At 40.6% G+C, this 25,225-nt stretch overlaps 1 protein-coding gene across 2 annotated transcripts in view; it reads left to right on the top strand.

Moving 5' to 3' along the window:
• The window catches only part of LOC134353008 (probable E3 ubiquitin-protein ligase MID2), a 245,231-nt gene that overhangs the window by 24,367 nt on the left and 195,639 nt on the right, over positions 1-25,225 (top strand). Inside the window, exon 2 of one of the 2 annotated variants that reach the window (XM_063060780.1) lies at positions 2,488-2,594. The exons of the other annotated variant lie outside the window; for it this stretch is intronic. The gene's annotated coding sequence lies outside the window, so the exon portion shown is untranslated. The remainder of the gene's footprint in view (positions 1-2,487; positions 2,595-25,225) is intronic. 2 annotated transcript variants of the gene reach the window in all.

The raw sequence follows: 25,225 nt of genomic DNA, 5'->3' as shown, positions 1-25,225 counted from the left end.
TGGAGACAGCCGTGAGAAGCGCAGAGGAACATCTGGACTAACTCCTGAAATGCCTGCTCCACTGCCGCTGCTACTGTGCGATCGAGAATCTCTGGAGATGAAGGCCCCAAATCCTTGGCTTTGCATATCGCCTGTTGCCGGGGCCGGGGTCGAAGCACTCGGCAGAGATGGTGCTCGGTGTCGAATAGGTGGTCGGAGGCTCAGAGTTTTTCAGACAGACTCAGAGTCGGACTGTGGTCGGATGCTTCTGTGATGCTGCACCGGCAAGTTGGTGGCGCTGGAGGTTCACCGTCTGCATGAGTTGATGGGACTTTCGAGAGACTTTAAGACTTTTAATGTGCCAGGGTCTGTTCTTATCAAATTACGGTATTGCTTTGCACTGTTGTAACTATATGTTACAATTATGTGTTTTTTGTTAGTTTTTAAGTCGGTTTGTCATGTGTTTTTCATGATATCATTCTGGAAAAAACATTTTATCATTTCTTAATGCATGCATTACTAAATGACAATAAAAGAGGATTGTGTGTCCTCATAATCATAATAATAATAATCATAATACCAAGGGACCTTGGATCCAGATCCATAGTTCACTGAAAGTGGCTACATAACTGAATAATCTAATGTACAGACACTCCTGTGCAATCTATGTATATAACCTACCTTATGTATTTATATTTATTGTATGTTTATTATTATTGTGTTGTATCAGATCCAGAGTAACAAATGTTTTGTTCTCCTTTATTCTTGTCCACTGGAAATGACATTAAACAATCGTAAAGGAGGTAAAAAAGGCATATCGAATGCTTGTCCTAATTGGGTGGGGGTGTTGAGTATAGGAGTAAGGAGATCATGCTGCAGCTATATAAAAGTTTAGTCAGACCTCACTTTGAAGTACTGTACAAAGTTCTGGTCAGCCCATTATAGAGGCTATATAAAAGTTTAGTCAGACCTCACTTTGAAGTACTGTACAAAGTTCTGGTCAGCCCATTATAGAGGGTGCGGAAGAGGTTTAGCAGGATGCTGTCTTGATTAGAAGATATGAACTATAAGGACAAGCTGGACAAACTTAAATTGTTCTCCTTGAGTGTCAAAAGCTAAGGGGAGACCTGATCAAAGTTTCTAAAACATGAGAGGCATCAGTAGGGTAGACAGTCAGAATCTATTCCCTGGAAAGAAATAGACACCAGCAGATGTGCTTTAATGGTTGGGGGTGGATCACGGATGTTTAATGGCAATTTATTTTTTACACAGAGTAGTAGGTGCCTGCAGTGGGTTACCAGAGACAGTGGAGGAGATTAAGAGGTTCTTAGATAAACACATGAATATGAAGGGAATAAAGGGATATGGAAGATAAACAGGAGGAGAAAATTTAGTATAAATTAGCATCAGGGTCAGCACAATATCATGGGCCGAGTGGCCTGTCCAGTGCTGTACTCTTCAATGTTCTACAACAATGATATTTGTAGAGAGGGAAGACTAAATAAGAATATGAACAAAATGAAATCATGTCCTTTATTTCTTAATTACTGTTAACTTTTAAGCTATTGTCAATCTAGATTGGAGAATGTTCACTTAACCAAGAGGAATACAGAATGTAAAGTAACCGCAACAAATGGTGAAAGTCTAATTTAGGTTGTAGCTCTAACCAAATAACCAGGCGGATAAATTCAACAGAAAGGGTACAGTACTTGTGGGTGATCAAATTAAATATCTGTGTGTTCTACACTGACTTTGTTGTGACACTGTCTGGTCCCAAGTTCTTTTTAGTTTTGAATTGGGGTATGGCCTTTGCATCTCATTGGTCAGGTGTGTTGGCAAAACTGGCTTGATTGACCGCTTTGCTGAACACCTACGCTCTGTCCACCAGAGAAAGCAGGATCTCCCAGTGGCCACACATTTTAATTCCACATCCCATTCCCATTCCGACATGTCTATCCACGGCCTCCTCTACTGTAAAGATGAAGCCAAACTCAGATTGGAGGAACAACACCTTATATTCCGTCTGGGTAGCCTCCAACCTGATGGCATGAACATCGACTTCTCTAACTTCCGCCCCACTTCCCCCTCGTACCCCATCTGTTATTTATTTTTATACACACATGCTTTCTCTCACTCTCCTTTTTCTCCCTCTGTCCCTTTGACTATACCCCTTGCCCATCCTCTGGGTTCCCCCCCCACTTGTCTTTCTTACCAGACCTCCTGTCCCATGATCCTCTCATATCCCCTTTGCCAATCACCTGTCCAGCTCTTGGCTCCATCCCTCCCCCTCCTGTCTTCTCCTATCATTTTGGATCTCCCCCTCCCCCTCCCACTTTCAAATCTCTTACTCACTCTTCCTTCAGTTAGTCCTGACGAAAGGTCTCGGCCTGAAATCGACTGTACCTCTTCCTAGAGATGCTGCCTGTCCTGCTGCGTTCACCAGCAACTTTGATGTGTGTTGCTTGAATTTCCAGCATCTGCAGAATTCCTGTTGTTTGCGTTTGATAGGCTGTTGTGGGATGGAGTCAAGAACACCCAGAGCAAAGACCGATCCACTATTGAGGAGGTCCTTGAAGTGTTCTTCCCAGAGGGTGTGAATGACTTTTCTGTTTCTGGTGAGTTCCACTCATGCTCCTAGTTTTTAGTGGGATGGCTGTTGGTTTCTATAGTGCTGAAGAATACAAGCATGGAAGCCAGTAAATTGTTACTGTCTGACACACACTCCATCCGGATTTGATCAGGGACCGCGAGGTAAGGGAACCATTAGGAGGTAGTGACCATAATATGATAAGTTCTAATCTACAATTTGAGAGGGAGAAGGGAAACTCGGAAGTGTCAGTATTACAGTTGAACAAAGGGAACTATGGTGCTATGAGGGAGGAGCTGGCCAAAGTTCAATGGAACAATACCCTAGCAGGGATGACAGTGGAACAGCAATGGCAAGTGTTTCTGGGAATAATGCGGAAGGTGCAGGATCAGTTTGTTCCAAAGAGGAAGAAAGATCCTAAGGGGAGTAAGGAGAGGCCGGGGCTGACAAGGGAAGTAATGGACAGTATAAAGATAAAAGGGAAGAAGTATAACATAGCAAAGACTAGTGGGAAGCCAGAAGAATGGGAATCTTTTAAAGAGCAACAGAAGGTAGCTAAAAAGGCAATATGCAGAGAAAAAATGAGGTACGAAGGTAATCTAGCCAAGAATATAAAGGAGGATAGTAAACGCTTCTTTAGGTATGTGAAAAGGAAAAAAATAGTTAAGACCACAATTGGGCCCTTGAAGACTGAAGCGGATGAATTTATTATGGGGAACAAGGAAATGGCAGATGAGTTGAACGGGTACTTTGGATCTGTCTTCACTAGGGAAGACACAAACAATCTCCCAGTTGTAATAGTGGCCAAAAGACCTAGGGTAATGGATGAATTGAAGGAAATTTATATTAGGCAGGAAATGGTGTTGGATAGGCTGCTGGGTCTGAAGGCTGATAAGTCCCCGGGACCTAATGGTCTGCATCCCAGGGTACTTAAGGAGGTGGCTTTAGAAATCGTGGACGCATTGGTATTCATTTTCCAATGCTCTATATGTTCAGGATCAGTTCCTGTGGATTGGAGGGTGGCTAATGTTGTCCCTCTCTTCAAGAAAGGAGGAAGAAAGAAAACAGGGAATTATAGACCGGTTAGCCTGACGTCGGTGGTGGGAAAAATGCTGGAGTCAATTATAAAAGATGAAATTATAACACATCTGGATAGTGGTAACAGGATCGGTCCGAGTCAGCATGGATTTACGAAGGGGAAATCGTGCTTGACTAATCTTCTGGAATTTCTTGAGGATGTAACTATGAAAATGGACAAGGGAGAGCCAGTGGATGCAGTGTACCTGGACTTTCAGAAAGCCTTTGGTAAAGTCCCACATAGGAGATTAGTGGGCAAAATTAGGGCACATGGTATTGGGGGCAGAGTACTGACATGGATTGAAAATTGGCTGGCTGACAGAAAACAAAGAGTAGCGATTAACAGGTCCCTTTCGGAATGGCAGGCGGTGACCAGTGGGGTACCGCAGGGTTCAGTTCCGGGACCGCAGCTGTTTACAATGTATATTAATGATTTAGATGAGGGAATTAAAAGTAACATTAGCAAATTTGCCAATGACATAAAGCTGGGAGGCAGTGTGAAATGTGAGGAAGATGTTATGAGAATGCAGGGTGACTTGGACAGGCTGGGTGTGTAGGTAGATGCATGGCAGATGCAGTTTAATGTGGATAAATGTGAGGTTATCCACTTTGGTGGTAAGAATGGGAAGGCAGATTATTATCTAAATGGAGTCAAGTTAGGAAAAGGGGAAGCACAACGAGATCTAGGTGTTCTTGAGCATCAGTCACTGAAAGCAAGCATGCAAGTACAGCAGGCAGTGAAGAAAGCTAATGGCGTGCTGGCCTTCATAACAAGGGGAATTGAGTATAAGAGCAAAGAGGTCCTTCTGCAGCTGTACAGAGTCCTGGTGAGACCACACCTGGAATACTGTGTGCAGTTTTGGTCTCCAAATTTGAGGAAGGACATTCTTGCTATTGAGGGAGTGCAGCATAGGTTCACAAGGTTAATTCCCGGGATGGCGGGACTGTCATATGTCGAAAGATTGGAGTGACTGGGCTTGTATTCTCTGGAATTTAGAAGGCTGAGAGGGGATCTTACTGAAACATATAAGATTATTAAGGGATTGGACACGCTAGAGGCAGGAAGCATGTTCCCGCTGATGGGTGAGTCCAGAACCAGAGGCCACAGTTTAAGAATTAGGGGTAGGCCATTTAGAACGGAGTTGAGGAAAAACTTTTTCGCCCAGTGAGTGGTGGATATATGGAATGCTCTGCCCCAGAAGGCTGTGGAGGCCAAGTCTCTGGATGCTTTCAAAAAAGAGATGGACAGAGCTCTTAAAGATAGCGGAATCAAAGGTTATGGGGATAAGGCAGGAACTGGATACTGATAGTGGATGATCAGCCATGATCACAGTGAATGGCGGTGCTGGCTCGAAGGGCCAAATGGCCTACTCCTGCACCTTTTGTCTATTGTCTATCTGCTATGTGTTCTTTTGGGTTTTTTGCAAAAAGTCTTGTTAAAATCTTTCTCTTCTCTTTTGAGGAAAGATGGGGCTTCAAATCCAGAAACATTTTACATTAGTAATGAGTTAGCTCCTGATCTCTTATTCATTCCTGTCATACCAGTCCTGGTTAATCTTCTAGATTATGGAACACACTCACTTTGGCATTAATAGCACCACACTGAAACACATTGGCTGGCAAGGGGTACTCCTTCTTCCGAAGGGGGAACCGAGAACAGAAACATCACTTTCAAGCAATGTGTTTCATAGAACATAGTATATAGAACAGTACAACACAGAACAGGCCTTGCTGTCCACGATGTTGTGTGGAATTTAACCTATTCCAAGATCAATCTAACCCTTCTCTCCCATATAGCTCTCCATTTTCTTTTATCTATGTGCCTATATAAGAGTATCTTAAAAGTCTCTAAGAAACCCCTAACCTCTACCATTACTTTTGGCAGTGCATTTCGGAAGCCTACCAATGTGTGTGTGTGTGTCTATATATACATACACATCCCACTATACGTACCTCCAAACACATTAAGGTCCTGTCCCCTTATATTAGCTGTTTCCACCCTGGGAGAAAGCCTCTGGCTGTCCACTCTATCTATGCGTCATATTTTCTTGTACACCTGTACTAAGATACCTCTCATCCTCCCCTCCAAAGGGAAAAGTCTGATCTTGCTCCACCTATCCTCATAAGACATGCTCCCCAATCCAAGCAGCCTCCCAGTAAATCTCTACTGCCCCTAATCTAAAGCGTTCACATCCTTTCTGTAATGAGGAGACCAGAAATGAACACAGTATTCCAAGAGCGATCTAACCAGGGTTTTATAGTACTGTAACGTTACCTCATAGCTCTTGAACTCAATCCCCTGACTAATGAAGGCCACACCAGCACACCATATGCCTTTTTTTTTGATCTCCCTACCAATTTGTGCTGCAACTTTGAGGCATCTATGGATGTGAACCGCATGATCCTTCTGTTCCTCCACACTGTTAATAATCCCAACATTAACCCTTGTGTTCTGCCTTCGAGATCAAACAGCTAAAGTGAATCACTTCACACATTTCTACATTTGACTCCATCTGTCACTTCTCAGCCCAGCTCTGTATCCTATCAAAGAACCGTCTTACACAATGACAACCTTCTACACTATCCACAACACCACCAACTTTCTTGTCATTTGCCAACATGTAAACCCACCCTTCCATTTCCTCATCCAAGTCATTTATAAAAATCACAAAGAGCAGGCATCCTAGAAAACATTCCTCCAAACACCACCGATCATGAGCCTCCAGGCAGAATACATTCCATCTACTACCGCAAGCAAGCCAATTCTGAATCCACACAGCCAAGTTTCCCTCGATACCATGCCGCCTGACTTTCTGAATGAGCATACCATTGGGAACCTTGTCAAATGCCTTACTAAAATCCGTATATCAATTTCACCATGAAAAATTAGCTCATCTAGCATCCCAGTGGCTCCCTCTGTATAATTAAGATCCTTCAGTTCATTTTAACAGGAATCAAACATTACAGATATCAATGCAAACGCCCCAATCATTGATTCAGATTCAGATTTATTTGTCGCATTTACATTAAACCATAAAGTGTGAGCAACCAACACACCCAAGGATGTGCTGAGGGCAGTTTGCAAGTTGTCACCGCACATTCTGGAGTTGACACAGCATGCCCACAATGATCAGCAGAACACCACAAGGAGCAGCAGTAACAGCAGCAGAGCAAAATAAGACAACAGCAACAGAACAAGCCCCTTCCCCTCCCTCTGCTCCCCCACACACCCCTACCCTCACACACACAGACAGGCTGTCTCTGGGCCTCCAGTCCAGGGCCTTGGACTCTCAGAGTTGCAAACATTCTGTCTCCAACCTCCAGTTCTGACCCGGGTTTGCAGACTCGACCTTTGGGCCAGTACCTCAGACTTACTGAGCTCTGGACTTCAACCTTTAGCTTTGCTGACCTCTGGCCCCAGTAGCCAGGGATTCATGCCTCCTGCCTGTACAGATTTTCCAATCTAGGATTCAATGACCTGGGGGATTGCTGGTCTTCTCAGAATCTGCTAAGTGTCTCTGTCCTCAACTTACAGACTAGCATAGTCCTCTGTCTCAGATGACGGGGGGAGGGGAGGGTCACCGTCCCTCGTAATGCCAGTCTGCACGGATTTCCAATTCAGAATACACTGCCTTGGTGATTCCTGGTCTCCTCGGTGCCTACCGACCTGACCTTTGGGATTGCCGACCGCCGTGGAGCAAAGATTTGAATTCCAAAAACCCTGGCTCCTGCCCCTGACTCTTCATTCCCCCTCATCCCTGTCCCTAAACCATAACCTGGCCCTTGGCTGCCCACTCTGTCCCTCAAAATCATCCCTTCATACAAAAATAAAAGCAACTAAGTGTGAGCCAATACATTGATGGACATTGTGGCTCGGCGCCATCTTGGCCTGAACACTGATTTCTGCCCCTGACTCTTCACTTACGACCCCTGACCTCTAAGTCTCTCCAATCCCTGTCCTAAACCCTAACTTACGCTGTCCATACAAATAAAAAAAAAACAAGTCTGAACCATAACATCAATGAACATCTCAACTCTGCACTGTCTTGATTGGAAGATTCAGATTAAATTGAATTAAGATTCTATCACCTTGAAACTGCAGATGAGGTCAAGAAGAGCACCTACATTGATCTTGAAATTCCCCTCATTCATATCCCAAAAGGAATCAAACAGATTCTCCAGGGTGACTTTGAAACTAGAGAGAGAAAGGACTCAACCCTTTGGAAAAGTGTGAGCAAAGAAGGAATAAGGGAGGCTATTGAATGATGTTATGTACTGAAGATCAATAAGTAATTCAGCTTTTATTGCAAAGTGCAGCTTCCTATTGTGAGTGTCAATTTTGCTTAGTTCACACATTCTTGCTATGAATTAGATTTAAGTCCTAGTGCAGACTTCTGCACATTATCTAGGCCAGTGCTTCTCAAACATTTTGTGCATGTTTTCAACTTGTTGTGTCCAATATAGCATGCTTCACCCACCATTAAATGCCTGATGATGTCACAGATCACTGCTCTTAAGAATTGGGGCTGTCCTCGGAATTGATATGAGCCTAAGGGTGTGTGACTTAATATGTTGAATATACTATTTCATTCTGAACTTTCCAATTAACTTATGTCAATATAAATAAAACCTGATGGACTCCTTTTAATCTTCTCCCCCACTACAAGGAATACTGAATTCCATGTTGTAGACTACTATTCTCTGTTTATGTTTCAGTGCATTGATAACCAAAGAGTGAAATATAGGAGTATGCAGCAGGTTTTAAAGTAAAGTTTCATCTATCTACTAACATGGCTACCCAAACACTTACAGAACTGCTCAAGAAGGTACTGACTCCATTAACACAATCAAAGTCACGTAGACTGAGCCTGCAGTTTATGGGTTTTAGCTACTTTATTTCCTTAACTAAGTAGACTGTTCTAGTGATCCATTTGCTGGTAAGCACTTCTGTTTGTGCAAATGCACCATATAAGTTTCCCTTAGTTAATATGCTAGCCTGTGGTGTCTTTCATGGGTCCAGATCATTCCAAACCATATCATAGCAAATGAGGTACTCGGGCTGTATTCAAGCTGTACACATGCAATTAATTTGTACCAATCAAGCTTACACAAAGCATTGTGATAATAGCCAGATAATGTATTATTTTCATGTTGATTGAGAAATAATAATGACCAGGATTGAGATTATCTCCCCTCAAAACAGCACGTTGGATTGTTCTTATCCATCTGAGGCCAGGTCTCATGAGCAGACAATCATTTAACTGATATATGAAACACATCCATTAAATGTATCATCCAGCAGAAAGACCATCAAAAGGTCAACATTTGTTTTTTTTTAAATATTCTGTCCATGTTTACTACTTATTACTACTTAATTACTTGGAACAGCCCTTTGCCTTCTGAAAATCAAACAGTATCACCTATGACTGTTTTCTCAACAGTTTGGATTAAAACAATTTGTCGTTTCTTTACAGAAACCATAGTTTATTTTAGATCTGGGAAGATTTTCTGTATAACTTGAAGCAAAGCAACATGTTTCAAATGTACAACTGAAATTGTGTGTTTCAACTATGTAGAAATATTCCTTTGCAATGAAATTAGATAAGCTATTCAAAGTCTTTTTTAATTGAATAGTGTAGAAGTATCAGAATCAGTTCTAGTAAACCAGGCAATCATGGTTCAATGGTTTAACATGGGAGAAGTAACATTCCTTGAAACTCTCGATCAGGTTAAGATGCTTAAGGGCCAGAGAGTACCAAATAATTTTAAAAAGAATCACAAGGGGAACTGTGGGAACATTCCATTCCCTATCCATGCAGGAAAGCACAGGGAAAATGCTTAAGGAGTAATGTTTATGGTCTAGTAAAACTCTCAGAGAATACATTAGGGAAGATAACATACAACCATGTTATCCCAGGGATTTAAAAAAAAACATTTCAGTTGGCCCACAGCCTATAACATTGCAATTATTATTTGTATGTTATATATTCGAATGGATGACAGATAGTTTGATCTTCTTAGCACATTATGATGAGACTTAGGCTGACAGAATCTGACCTTTCTAAAGAAAACAGTTAAAATGTATATTTATAACTGTTAAACTTGTAAAAAATCTCCTCATTTTTCCTCATCATTCCAGATTTCTGTCCAAGGGTTGTCCTGTTCTAGCTTGTCATCTTGTAAGCTCGAAAAACAGGATTATTAATTGTTGTTATACATGAAAGCTAAAAACAAGATGTTCCATTTACCTTTCTTGAGGACCTTTCCTGAAACTGTGTGAAGGACATCATCTGGTTAAACAATAAGCTGTTGAGAGATGGGAATGTTTCTCCCCATGGTTCCCTTTCAGCCAGCGCTATGTGTAGACTTCCCTACATAAATCTGATAAACATGCCGAAAGATAGTACTTGAGGAACGTGTTTTATGTGATAGGGCAAATATGTGGCTATCAGGTTGTTTACACATTAGAACGTTAGAAAGTTTTTGCCAAAAACAGACCATTCGGCCCAACAAAGCTTGCCAAATTTCTATTCACATGGTGTATTGAAATAACTACTGAGTTTTGATTTGAAAGTCTCCAAGGTACTACTCTCAACTACATAACTAGGCAGTTTGTTCCATATGTCCACAACTCACTGGGTAAAGAAATGCTTCCCGATGTTAATCTGTAATCTCCCTTTAACCAGTCTCCACCTATGGCCCTGCATCCTTGATGATGGATTAATTTTGAAGTAGCACTTTACTTATACACTTACTGATTTTGAACAATTCCATCATGACTCCTCTCATCCTACGTCTACTTGGGCTAACAAGATTTAATTCTTTCAATCTTTCTTCATAGCTCATACCCTGCAGACCCGCAGTTAGTCTCGTTGCCCTTCCCTGGACTCGACAGTGCCTTCACATCCTTCACACAATATGGAGACCAAAATTGTACATAGTATTCAAGGGGTGATCTCACGAGCAAATTATACAGCTTAAGGAGAACATTACTTGATTTGAACTTCACTGAGTGCATTAGATAGACCAACGTTCCATTAGCTTTCCTAGTCACTTCTGTACATTGACTAGATGTTGATAGTGATGTCTACCAGGATGCCCAATTCCTTCTCATACAGTGCACTTTCTAAGTCAAGATCCCCATTGTATATTTATATCTAATACAGTATTTCTACTTACTATATGAAATACTTTACATTTAATAACATTAAATGTCATTTTCCATTTATCTGCCCCCATCTAGATTTTGTTTAGATCTAACTGTATTGATTCTGCTGCCTAAATGTTATCAGCCCGTCCCCCTAATTTTGAGTCATTTATGAGTTTATTTGTTATGTGCTTAACCAAATCATTGATGTAAATTAAAAACAGCAGTGACCCCAAAACCAATCCCTGCAGAACCCCACTTTTAACATCTTCTAGGAGTAAAACCGATCCTCTCACTATAACTCAATGTTACCTGTTTTTCAGACAATTCTGCACCCATTCACACACTTAACCTGAAGCTCTAACTCCTGTAATTTGGTTATTGACCTCTCATGGGGTAGCTTGTCAAAAGCCTTCTGAAAGTCCAAGTAAATGATATCAAGCGCTCTATTGCTTTCATTAATTTTAGTTGTCTCTTCATAGAACTCCAGCATATTAGTGAAACATGGTTTCCCCTTTCTTAATTCATGCTGGCTTTCTGTTAACAGGTTTGTCCTTATCACCTGCTTTTCCAACTCATTCTTTATTTCTGTTTCCATTATCTTGTGAGTGATGCACGTTAAGCTTACTGGTCTACAGTTACCAGGGGCAGTACAGTCACCCATCTTATATACTGGGGCTACATTAGCCAATTTCCAGTCCTTAGGGATTTCACCAGTCTTCAATGACTTTTGAAAAATACGTGTTAGGGGGTTTGTACATCTTTAAGTACCCTTCGATATATGTTGTCAAGCCCTGGAGATTTATTAACTTCCAGCCTTTTCAGCTGAAGCAAGACCTCACATTCTGAGATCCCCAAGTCACTTAAAATGACCTTATTTTTCTCTGCACTTACTAGCATATTGCTAACATCTTTGCAGGTGAATACTTTGGCAAAATAAGAGTTAAGAGTAGCCATTATTTCCTTCTCTGCATATTTAACACCCCCACTATTATTCCTAATACACTTAAACTTCATCCTTGACTTTTACTACTAAACTATTAAAAAAATATTCAGGGTCAATCTTAGCATTATTATCAATATCCTTCTCAACCTGCCTTTTGGCAATCCAAATTTCCCTCTTGACTAGAGCTCTCATTTTCATTTGCCCTATGGTTAACATCATTATTATTTTAAGTGGAGAAAGAAAATAGTGCAATAAAAAATTGGAATAGAGAGGTAATTAGGCATGCTGAAAACTTGGCTGGAGGTATTCTTAAATACTCTACAGCACAAAGTATTACCTTTATTGCTAGGAATGGGCAAGGGTCCTTGAGGATGGGGAAGGAAAACAATAGTGTCCATTTTTTAGGTTTTGTTGTTAAGTAAGCAAGAAAATGATCTAACTTGGTTATTGGAGCTGAATGAGCATTATTAATGTATTAATGCTAGGAATATCAGCCTGAGATTTATCAATTAAGTTGGTTTATTTATCCAGCCAGTGGATTAGCAGAATTTTGAGATGACGGTGTTGATGGTTTCTCTTCAATACATGCTGTAGGTAGACCAAGTCCCTGTCTGTTTGATGATTAGCTTTGTGCTGATCTTGCTCTTGAAACTCACATTTCCTCAGATGACACAGTCCTCCGGTAGTGCAGTGAAGTCAAAGGTAAATTTCATCTTCAATGACTAGTAGTTTGACTAGTAATGAGAGTAGTTTGTAAGATGAAAAGCAGTCTATATTTTCTAGGTCCTCGCTGTAGACTTTTAATACCAGAGTTTGTGCTATACAGGTTGTTAGAAGAATTATATTTTGCAGATGTATGTCTACAGCCTATTCTCTATTGCATTGATAGTAGCTTAGAGTTCAGTCTCTGAATGTGTGCATGCATAAGCATCATCTGTGCACTACAATCTCATGACTGAAGTTGTGTTGTCCTTGTTCAGAAATGGAGATGACAGTACTCTCAGGCCATGAATGACAAAACATGCAAGCTGTCCCAGGTAGTCTCAATGTAAGTGTATCATGGTGCATAAAGGTTCCTCTACACTATCACAACATTGAGTAACCAATCTAAACATGGGAGTACAGCTTTTGCTAATAGACACTTATGTGACTTCAGTGTGTATGTTGTGGAGTGTTTTACAGTTTCCATCTTGGAGGACTATGGGCTGCTGAACGAGGCAAGCATTTGGAATATATTTCTGCAACAAATAGTAGATTGCTCTCTGCAGATTCACTTGAAGTAATTCACTGAACAAAGGACTGTAAGAGCTGGAACTGGCTTAAAATGTAATTCATACTTAACAAAGAGGGGGAATGCACTGGATTACAGCAGGGACTGGCAATGAAGTGAGAACAATACTTTTAACTAGAGGGAGTTCAGTGAAACCAGAACATGGATTTTCACTTAAGATGGCGCTGAGCTGAAATCTCCATTGAGGTCACAGCTCAGCCTTAATTGTTTTTTGGTTTTATTTTTGGTTCACAGGGATGGTTTTGGGACAGATGGGAGTTAAAAGTCAGGTTAGTGTTTAAGGACAGCAATGTGGGGGTATTCAGAGCAAAGGCTGGAGTCTAAGTCTCTGCTTCATGTTTAAAGGTCAGCAATGTGGTTGGATATCGGGCCAGTACAGCAGCAAAGATAAGAGCTAGTAGATCTCACCCCTCTCCCTCCCTATTTACTGTCGTCAGCATGTTCCAGGATCAGAGTTCCATGCAGGCAGGAAGCACGAGGGCCGGTGACCCCCTAGATATGCGCGTTGGTGAGACCAGACTTCGAGGCCTAGTGTTCAGGATCCCATCATTGGTGAGTGCAGAGCTTGAAGCCGGGAGTTTGCTTCCTTATCCAGGGTCTTCATTCAGTGCCTGATCTGGGGTTAGAGAACTGAGTATATATGTGGCTCGTGAAAAACAGAGCTTGTTTTGCTGTTGCTTTGTTGCATTGTATATTTTTTATTATTATTATTCACTATTGCTAATTGTGTTTTTAAATGTTGCTGTAATGAAATAATTTCCCATTTGGGATCAATAAGGTACTTATTATTATTACATTCTGTTTTGTTGTTCTGCCAAGCATGGTGGGCATGCTACGTTGGCATTGAAATGTATGGTGACACTTCACGGCTGTCCCCAGCACATCCTTGGGTGTGTTGTCGTCGTCGTGGCTATCCCTCAAGTGTGTGTTGATTGTTAACACAAATGGTACATATCACTGAAGGTTTCAATTCACATGTGATAAATAAATCTGAATGTCAGATAATTTGTTATGGAGAGCAGTGGAGGAAATTAATTCAAAAGTCTATTTCATAAACTGTAAACTTTACTTTAAGTACAATATAAATGTATAACATAATAATGATGGAAACTTGGTGACGTGTGCGTTCCCTGGAGAATATGGGATCTCTAATTAGTAAATCTCATTTGTAGAGTGCTTGAGCTCAAGTTTGCAAAGGTTGAAGTAGAACTGGTTGCAATCTGGCAAGTCAACAAGAGTGGAGATTTCAGAGGAATTATATCACAGGGATTGGAAACTGATAGTGGAAAAGGAAAGGGTAAAATGACACTCTAGCTCAGGCATAGGAAGAAGTAAGAAGATGTGAAAACTCTCTGTCCTCTTCAACATGTTTGAAGTAGTGACTTCTTGCTAGGTAGAGCCTTAACAGGTACTGTAATGGAACAAGGAAGAGAAGATCAGCAGTTCATTTAAAAATCCCATCATGACAAGTGGATTAAATATTATCTACTGCAGTTCATCTAAATATTCTGATGTATATTTTGGCTTGGAAATCTGCAAAAGAGTTTTAGGAGACTAATAAAGAGTTCATTAGTAAGTCTGCTTGGACACTAATACCTTAAAAGAAATGGGATAGGCGTGAAGATCAAGGGATCTATACAATATCCAAAAAGATGAGCTCATTTCAGAGTTTCCATTATAGGACAGTTCTCTTGATGATGGGAGGATTTCCAGAAGGATAAATGAGGAAGGATTTAATGTAGTGGCCAAGCAGATAACTGGGGAAATGTAGAAGAATTTAAATCAAGAATGAAAAGAGCAAGAAAAATAAAAACAATCATAATGAGTCTGTAGAGAAAGTGGAAATTGATGGACAAATAACATGGAAAAATAAAATGTTAAAAATTTTGTGCAAAGAAAAAAAAATAAAATGAAGAATAGTATGCGAAAGGAATAACTGGACCAGAGAACCACAAACAAATTGGCACTGATAATTCTGGAAAGATGAGACTAAATGATATGCTGGTTTGAACAAAGATGGCAAGGGAAAAGGATGAGCACTAATTACAAGTGAGAAAAGATGGAGAGTGTGCAGAATAATGCTCAGTGGGATTTCAAGTGAACAAATTAGAAGTAATTGTAGAGGTATTATTTCATGAGTACCAGTTGACATGGCTGAAAATTGACAGGAGTAGAAATATACTGAGTTGTAATATAGTTTAGAATATCATCAAAATAGGATTAATGAGGTAGGACGTAAGAAACTTTATTTCCACAAGGAGGAAAAACACCCATTCTGATTGGTGTGGCAGTCAAACTGATTCCATATCAAAATTTCTGTAATCCTGGCTGGGAATGAAATTGACAAAATCACTCCTCATGAAACTGCCATTAATGATTGTGATGACTTGGATTGATCAAGTAAATATTTATATAGTCCGCAATTTTATTCTGCATCCCAAATAGAAACTCGATAATTCATGGGCAAGATCTTGTTGAGTTCTGCAAATGTTTCCAAGTGAACCTGTCGGCACTCAGCTGTCCGAACAGCCATAGGCCAAGACTTCCACATGTGCCCTTCAAGTATGAAATTCCAGGGCCAACTGAATAACAGGTGGACTGCTTCTTGTCACCAGAGTCCAGCAAAGGAGCTCAGGCTTGTTGAGATTCTTTACTTGAGGAATCACCTCTTAAATATTGTACCTTGTCAGGTCTGGTGAAGGAACTCCAAACTTCAAGGGGGTTCCAAGGCTTGTGAACTAGAAGGCAATGGTCAATTTAATGAAAAAAATTAACAAAAATTGTTATTTCAGTTTCATGTACATGATTATTTATTAATGTGTTTTTGATTAACTTTAATTTTGCAATAAAATTGTTACTTTTTAATGCAGATATTTAAATGTTAATACAAAGTAGTTTTAGAAATCACTAACATCTCTCACAATTGGCAAAGGCCTTTGTCCAGCTTCATCAGCTTTGTGAACTTGTTGAGCTGATTTGGAGGAAGGGTCTCTGTAATATATCATCACCAATGCTATTTGCACATTTAAGGGAGCAGAAAACCAGTGTGATAGACCCCCTGTAGTGACTGCAGAGAGGGAATTCTGGGCAGTAAGATCCAGTGCAATTGAAGTACCTCCAAACCATTAATACTGTATACTTATAATTGATTTTAATTTTACCCATCCAACAGAACTCAGTCCAATTTGGAGCCATCACACTCACCAAGAACAAAACCACCAATCCTTTACTTTCTTCAACTTTATCCTGACTTGAGTATTAACTTAGATTCAGTACAAAGGATGGACACAAGAAAGACCAGAATAGGGCCTCCTCGAGGAGAATTATCGCCTCCTTGCTCTGAAAGTATTCTTCCTGAATGAAAAATAATCAGAACATGGTCCCAACTCTCAGCAGAGGTCTTCTAATTCATTTTTTCCATTCTTGGCAGGAATCCAGTTGGCAAAATTTAAAAGATGCCTGGGTGCTTGAATTGACTGTGCTGTCTATTCTCACAAGATATGTTGGATATTACCTTCATTTTCTGGTGATAATAAAATCCTGGCCATTGTCACAACCACTTAAACTGCTGCAATGTGATACTAACCAAGCCAGACTGAAAAAGTCTCTAAATAATTATCACCAACATATCACTTGTGGAACCAGAGGAACCAACACACTGGACCACTGTTATACTAATATCAAGAGTGCTCACTGTGCCATCACACGCCCTCACCTGGAAAGTCTGATCATCTGGCTCTGCTTCTACTTCTAGAGGCCGAAGACTGCAGCACCGGTGGAGAGGACCAAGAAGGTAGGGACAAGGGAGGTGGAAGAGCACTGACAAAACTGCTTTGAGTTGGTGCGCTGGACAGTATTCAGAGATGCATCTTCGAATCTAATGAATACTCATTTGTCATGGACTTCACTAAAACCTGTGAGGATGAGTGTGTGCCTATGAGAACATACTGTGCATACTCAAATCAAAAGCCGTGGATGAACCAAGAGATTCGTAGTCTCCTAAGGGCTAGATCTGTGGCATTCAGGTCTGGTGATCCAGGACTAGACAAGGCAGCCAGGTACAACTTACGGAGAGCTATCTTAAGAGCAAAAGAACAATTCCAACTGAGGTTGGAGGTGCAATCTGTTATACAACATCTCTGGCTGGGTTTGCAGGCCATTACTGCCTACATAGCAAAACCTAACATCATGAATAGCAGTGATGTTTCACTCCCAGATGAGTTCTATGCCTTTTATGCAGGCTTTTAAAGGGAGAATAAAACTATAGCTATAAGGTTCCCTACAGCATCCGGTGAGTCTGTGATCTCTGTCTCGGATCCAATATCAGGAAGTCTTTCAAGAAGCTCGCAAGGCTACAGGCCCCAATGGAGTAACTGGTAGGGCTCTGAAAACAGGTACCAGCCAACTGGCAGGTTTCTTTAAGACATCTTCAATCACTCATTGCTACAGTTGGAAGTTCCCACCTGCTTTAAAAGGGTAACAATCACACCAGTGCCCAAAGGCATGGTGAACTGCCTTAACAACTATAGTCCAGTAGCACTCAGATCTACAGTGATGAAGAGCTTTAAGAGGTTGGTTATGGCTAGAATTAACATCTGTCTCAGGAAGGACCTGAACCCACTGCAATTTCCCTATCGTCCACAATAGGTCTACAGTGGATGCAATCTCCATGGCTCTTCACACAACCTTGGTCACCTGAACAATAGCAATACCTATGTCAGGCTGCTGTTTATTGACTACAGCTCAGTGTTTAACACAATCATTCCTACAGGTCTGATCAGAAAGCTCCAAAATTTGGGCCTCAGTACCTCCCTCTGCAACTGGATCCCTGACCTCCTCACTAGAAGATCACATCCTGTGCGGATCAGAAATAACATCTCCACCTCACTGATAAATCAACCACTGGTGCACCTCAGGGGTGTGTGCTTACCCCACTGCTCTACTTTCCCTACACCCATGACGGTGTGGCTAGGCACAGCTCAATGCCATCTGTAAATTTGCTGATGACACAACTATTGTTGGCAGAATTTTAGATGGTGGCGAGATGGTGTACAGGAGCGAGATATATCTGTTAGCTTAGTGGTGTCATAGCAACATCCTTGCTCTCAACATCAGTAAGACTAAAGGACTGATTGTGGACCAGAAAGGGTAGGACAAGGGAACCACACCAGTCCTCATCATAGGATCAAAAGTGGAAAGGCTAAGCAATTTCAAGTTCCTGGGTGTCATCATCTCTGAGAGTCTAGCTTGGGCTCAACATATCGATGCAGTTACAAAGAAGGCAAGATGGTGTCTATACTTCATTAGGAGTTTGAGGAGATTTTGTACGTCACCAAAGGCCCTCAGAAATTTCTATAGATGTACCATGGAGAGCATTCTAACTAGCTGCATCACCGTCTAGTATGGGGTAGCCATTGCACAGAATCAAAATAAGCTCCATAAAGTTGTGAACTCAGTCAGCTCCATCATGGGCACTAGCCTCCTCAGCATCCAGGACATCTTCAAGGAGCAATGCCTCAAAAAGGCAGCATCCATCATTAAGGATCCCTATCACACAGATCCCACCTTGTTCTCATTGCTACCATCAGGAAGGAGGTACAGGACACTGAAGGCACACACTCAATGATTCAGTATCAGCTTCCTTCCCTCACCATCGGATTTCTGAATGGACATTCAACCCATGAATACCACCTCCTTACTTTTTTATTCTCTTTTTCACTGCTTATTTCACTTTGCAACAACAAATTTCACGGCGTATGCCAGTGATATTAAAACTGATTGGGAAATACTTACAGAGTGCTTTTCCATATTTCTTATGACCATTCCACCATGCCACCTTCTCATTATCACCATTAGGCAGATGGTAAAAAGTCCTAGGTCCCACACCACCAGATACAGGAATAGAAATTAAGCTACAACCATCAGGCCCCTGAACCAGCGTGGACAACTTCAATCACCACTACTGATTCTACAACTTACAGGCACATTTTCAAGGACTTTTTACAGCTCACGTTCTCACGATGTTTTCATTTGCACAGTTTCTCTTTGTTTATTCATTGGCTGTTAGTCAGTCGTTGACTGTTTACCGATAGTTTTTAAATGGTAAATTCTATGGTATTTCTCTTTTCCCTGTAAATCTCTGCACAAGAATGATTCTCAAGCCGGTATATGGTAATTTTGATAATAAATTTACTTCGAACTTCAAACCTTGGGATATTATTATCACAGCAAATAGGCAATAACTTTAAATCATAATGAGTACTATTGTCTATAATCTGGTTACACATTTTTAAGGTTAATTTGCCACTAAAGTGCACTGTAATAGACATAATATGGGCTACTTATGTGCATTCATGTGTGTCATTTATCTCACTAGCCGTGCTGTGTACATGCTGAACACAGCTAATTGATACCCCTTGGGAAAAATTATTTCATCCACACAGTGAAAAATGGCAGCAATGGAAATGTAGGAGAAGGCTCAGGCCCAAGAAAGGTCTGTGCAAAGTGGTAAGTAGAGTTGATACAACCTTACTTTAAACAGAGTGCCCCTATAATGTTTCAGAAATAGAGCTATTTTGAAAATTATTTTCTTTCCACGTAAATGCATCAGAATTCCAAGTTTTTGAGTATTGTCAAGATCAGACGTTTTTAAAAAATAAATCAATGAAAGCAAAGGCTTTACACTAACTTGGGTCAACCAGTCTGAGACACATCACCATCTGTATTAACTGCACACGCTTAGAGCATTCTGTCTCACAACCAACACCCAGTCAGTTCTGGCGTTTGTCCCTGAGGATGGATTCGGAAAAAGCTGAATTTCTGCTTTGAATAGCAACCTTAAATTAGACTTCGAAACTTTAAAAAAAAAGGCCAGGTCCTTTTTTAATGTTTGTAAAGTTCAACCTGGTTAAGAAGAGCCAAATACAAACTGACCCTCACAGACCAGAAGATAATTACAGGAAAACACTGTTATGATAATCCTTATTAATTACACTCAGTGACCATCTAATAAAATGGCCATAGAGTTTGTGGTCTTTTTTGCTGCAGCCTATCCACTTCAAAGTTCAAAATATGGTGCATTCAAAGATGTTCTTCTGCACATCACTGTTGTAACAATGATTATTTAAGATACTACCTGTATTGCCTTCCTGTCAGCTTGAACCAATCCAGCCATTCTCCTCTGACCTCTCTCATTTACAAAGCCTTTTTGCCCACAGAACTGCTGCTCATTAGATTTTGTTTGTTTGTTTGTTTGTTTGTTTGCACCATTTTCTGTAAACTCTAGGGATTCTTGTGCATGAAAATCCCTGGAGATCGGCAGTTTCTGAGATATTCATACCACCCCATCTGGCACCAACAATCATGCCACAATCAAAGACATTTAGATTACGTTTCTTCCCCCATTCTGAAGTTTGGTCTGAACAACAACTGAACTGCTTGACCACGTCTGCATACTTTTATGTATTGAGTTGCTGCCAAGCGAATGGCTGATTATATATTTGCATTAACAAGCAGGTGTACCTAATAAAGTGGTTACTGAGTGTATAATTGCATTGATCTCAAAGGAATAACCATGCTGCACAGTAATTGAAACTGAAATATTAAAGAGAACATCTTGTAGAACTATAAAAATCCTAGAACAGTTAAGCAGGTTAAGGTTACTTTCTTTTCTGCAAATACACCTTGCATTGTCAATTAATCCCATGAAAAATATGAAGTGGATTGACAAAAACAATGTTACTCCTCATGATATGTATCAATTGACATTATGGCTCGGCTGGTAACCAGCTCAAAACTTCCTCATTAAGACATGAAACTTAAGTTCACAATTTACCAATTCAAAGGCTCAATCAAGGCCTATTATACTTAAATCCTGAGAGATTGCTATAATGTTGTGATTGCTTATCATGCTTAGGCCAAGAATCTGCTTAAATCTGGGTGACTGCAAAGGAGGTCATGATATCTGGGGTCATTGAAAGAAGAGGCTGGGAGACCAATTTGTATTTTAGGAGCAGAAACTTACAGTGTTCAGCAGAGGTGCAAGGTGTTGAATTAGTGTGCTTATTGGCTTTTAGGAGAGGATCCGAAAGGAGCAAGCAACAGGAAATGTTGCTCAGATGAGAAGAAAGGCTTCGATAATGGAAAGCTACCTATACCTTCTACTGCAAGGGATAACAAGTCTTCATGAATGCCTAACGTACCAGTCCTGGAGAGGAGAACTTAGACTGGAAGAAGATGATTTTTTTTTTGCACACATCAAAGGTTGAACATCTGCTTAGTTATGAGTGAAAGTTGCATTGTATTTGTCTTTGCCCAATACGACTGATTTTGATGCCTTTAAGTCAGAGAAGAGCTCAAAAAATTCAATGTTAACCAACCAATTTACATTTTCAATGTCCCTTTCATGTCATCAATTTCCAATGGATTGCTATTCCACTCTGCACATTTAGACGAAGTGGCAGACTAGTGAGAACATTTGAATTCTTGCAGCATTCACTCTGAGCTACTAGTAAACTGAAGAGAAGGATCAGAATCACTTTGGTATTTAGTCAGTGGATTCAGAAAGGGAGTAGCAGGGTGAAAGGCTGAACAGATATTACAACAGTACTGACTTATATTAACAACCACTGACTAAAAAAACACTTAACGACAATGAACCGACTTACAAAATTCAGGATGCAAGGTTCAAATACATTTATTATCAAAAAATTATACAACCTTGAGGTTTGCTTCCTCTCAAGTAGTCACAAAGCAAGAAACCCGAAATAACCCAATTTAAAGAAGAAAAAAAATTAAATTAAAAATAAAAGACCAACACTCGATGCACAAGAGAAAGAAAAAAAAACACAAACCATGCAAACATTTGAAACGAACAGCAGCATTCTAAACCAAAAATGAATCCTCAGATCAGAACCCCAGAGCAGCCTGGAGTAGGCCCAAAGCCTCGCTTATCAGTTCATTATATTAGCAGGCATGGAGCACAGCAGTCGAGGCAATCTTTATAGCCTCAGCACCATGAAGATGACCATCAGGGAGAACCAGTGAAGTCAGCTCTCATCAATACCATTCTATCTGGACCGCGACTGGCTTGTTAACCTTTAATTTATGATTCCATCATCCCCAGGCCAGACTTGTTATGGACAGTCCCAGTATTATCCTCCCTCTACTGTGATCCAACAGATTCCTTCAATCCAACCAGCCTGAATTTGTTTTCACTTCATGGAACATATTGCGCTTAACATTAGAGGAAGACTACATCAATCCTTCAAAAGCTAAGTTGTCTCCTTAATAAATTTAGAACAGGTCCTTCACATACAATCATGAAAAAATACTCGTATCTACAGAGCTGCTTTTGAATCAAAGGTCTCAGAGGTAAAAGATTGATGTGTTAATCGAGTCAGTCAGTCTCCTTAGAAAGCTATGTAGGTTAACAATGCTCCAGGTGGATGATGGAGACAGAATTCAGCAGAACAGATCGTTTGTACATGAGTGTGTCTTATAGCATCTGGGTCCTTTCACCTCAGGGAGCTGTAGGTCAACTTTGGTTGACCTATGATAGATGTGCAGTACTCTTAATGTGCAATGGACTTCATAAATAGAAAAATAAAAAGAATTATACAATTTGTATTAATAATAAATCAACTTCAAATCTGGACAGTTGTTCCAGATAATTCTGGAACACCTGTCAAAATATAGCTATTTTTCAGCTAGTAAGATGCAAATAATCTTGGAGAAGAGTGAGTGAAGATATTTAAGCTGAACAAAAACTGCTTAGTCTATTTCCTATCACAGCTACATGTACAATGAAAGAGCGTATTGCTTCTCTGTGTTGGTGTTTTTGCTACAAAAACATCGATACAAACAAGGACAGAGAGCGATGCAGTTTATTACTTGTCTCATCTGCCAGCTCATTATTCAGAAGGAACTTAGACCTGGAAATGTTTTGGTACTTGAAAATAACAGATCCAAGGCATCACACCCAACAGAATCAGTCTCGCAGTGTTAGTGCACTGGAAGATGTTTTTTCCCCTTCCAGATTTTGCCATTGGAATGTGCTTGAAAGAGAACTGTTCATTCATACTAGATCCCTTGTAAAGGTTTGCTCATGCATGAGTGGCCTGTTACATCCAAGGAGCAGGTATCCTTGGACAAAAACAGAAGCACCATCCTGCTATGATTGATGCACAGTAGAACCCTATGACATATGACTAGGCACTCCTGTACATCAATGTACCAGACATGCAGGGGAACTGAAATGAACATTATTGACTTGACGGATCATGCTTTAAGTCCTGCTTATTTTGTACGTATGCTCGTAGAAATTATTTGAGCTATGCCATTCACTGTATAAATCTACCTGTAGTGTGATCTTCCCTTCCAACTGCAGAGAAACATCTGTCTCATTTTGCCTCCACATTGCACAGTTCATATAACCCATGCAACTCCTAGGATTTATAATCTCTGTGTGGTAAAAATCCATGTTATTGAAATGTATAGTTTTATTTCTGTCATCCGGCCAAAGGTCTATCCCATATCATAGCTGTTTGCATGCGACAGTGGCCACACCCCGGGCAATGGCTTCGACAAGCCGGCTAAACCAGGTGAGGGTAGCCGATGGTTCTCAAACCCTCAGTGAGATTAGGGAGTTATCTATCCCTGCATGTGAAGACAGACTCTGGCGGATGAACGGACGAGACCAATCGAAGGTCCAACAGTCAAGAAGGTGGTCTCTGCAAGCGTCGTGGAATGTGTAGAGCAGGACAAGACACAGAAGACATCCTGGTCATCCACTGCGCCTAGTCCCATCTCCAGCCGTCTCAGCTCTGTCTTGTCACTGGATCCAGATGGGAACTGGGAAGAGAGAGTGAGGCTGATGCTGCGCAACTCTCCCTCACTTAAATCCAAATCAAGCGCTAGTCTCGACACTATCATCATCATCATCCATCCCATATGTTGTCTACTTGTTTAATTATGATAAATGGCTGATTCTCAGCCAGACAGTTTTACACACTAAGTGCTGAACGGCTGTTGTTCTGTTGGAGATTCCTCTAAGTCAAATAAGAGGCTGAACCAACCTCAGCTGCCCATCCAGAGGGATGTAAATCATGGCACTGCCGTTTCAAAGAAGAGGTAGGATTTATTCCCAGTGTCAGGGAGAGAATTTATCTCTCAATCGACATTGTAAAAACAAATGATCTGGCCATATCACATCCTCCTTTAAGGATGCACATCCATGTTTCCTACATGACGACAACATCTATACTTCAAAAAATAGCTTAACGGTTAAAAATTGTTTAGTATGTCATGAAAAGTAAGCGAATGGCTTTCTGAAATAAAAGCAGACAATTCTAGTAATATTCTACTAGTCAGGCTACATCTGAGGAGAGAGAAACAAAAGTATTCAATCTAACACTAGAGCTAGGAATAGTTAAAGAAGTATTGGGTGTTAAAATGCAGGTAGAGTAGGAGGGTGGAAGTGAGAAAAGAGAACGATTTTTATTACAGCAGAGACTTAGAATATCTAATTGGTTATCAGCACTTCTGCAGAGTGTACAAGGCTGCCTGACTTCAATTCAATTTTAGACAGGTCATATATTCAAAGAGCCACAATCACAGAGAAGGCTTATTAATATGGAACCCTTAGCTATTAGAGACCTTGACAAAACACAACAGATTTCAACCCCACTGTAGAGTAGCCTGCAGCAGCAGAGTTCACATGGTCTTTGCAAATCCTGGAAAACAGCATGGAATAATTCAACACTTAGTTGCCAGGCCTTCAGATTTTATTGAGTGTAACATCCATAATAAATGTTCCAACCCAGCAGAACATGAAAGAACTATAAGCCTCCTATATTCACCAGGTTTGCAAGAATTAATGAGGCTTCAGTCTGATTCAGGTAAGTGCCTTGGTTGTGCATGCAGGGATTAGACAGTGACTGAGACGTTCACCACTTCTCTTCTCAGGCAGATAGAGTTGAATTCAGTATCATAGATGTTTTGGTCTGTAACATTGATTTTTATATTATTTCTGCTTGGGTAGGATATTGGGACTGGCTTATGTTTTTAGTGTAGTGTTTTAAAACAAAGTGAATAAGTGAATAAGTTGAATTTTTAATAAACTACCGCAGGCTGCAGGCACAGTAGCAGAGCTACTAGGACCTGATGTTTCAATCCCTATGGTAAATTGGCACTCTCGAT

This window comes from Mobula hypostoma, chromosome 10 (assembly GCF_963921235.1).
Source record: "Mobula hypostoma chromosome 10, sMobHyp1.1, whole genome shotgun sequence".
NCBI classification, from domain to species: Eukaryota; Metazoa; Chordata; class Chondrichthyes; order Myliobatiformes; family Myliobatidae; genus Mobula; species Mobula hypostoma.
This window is presented reverse-complemented; position numbering and strand designations above follow the sequence as displayed.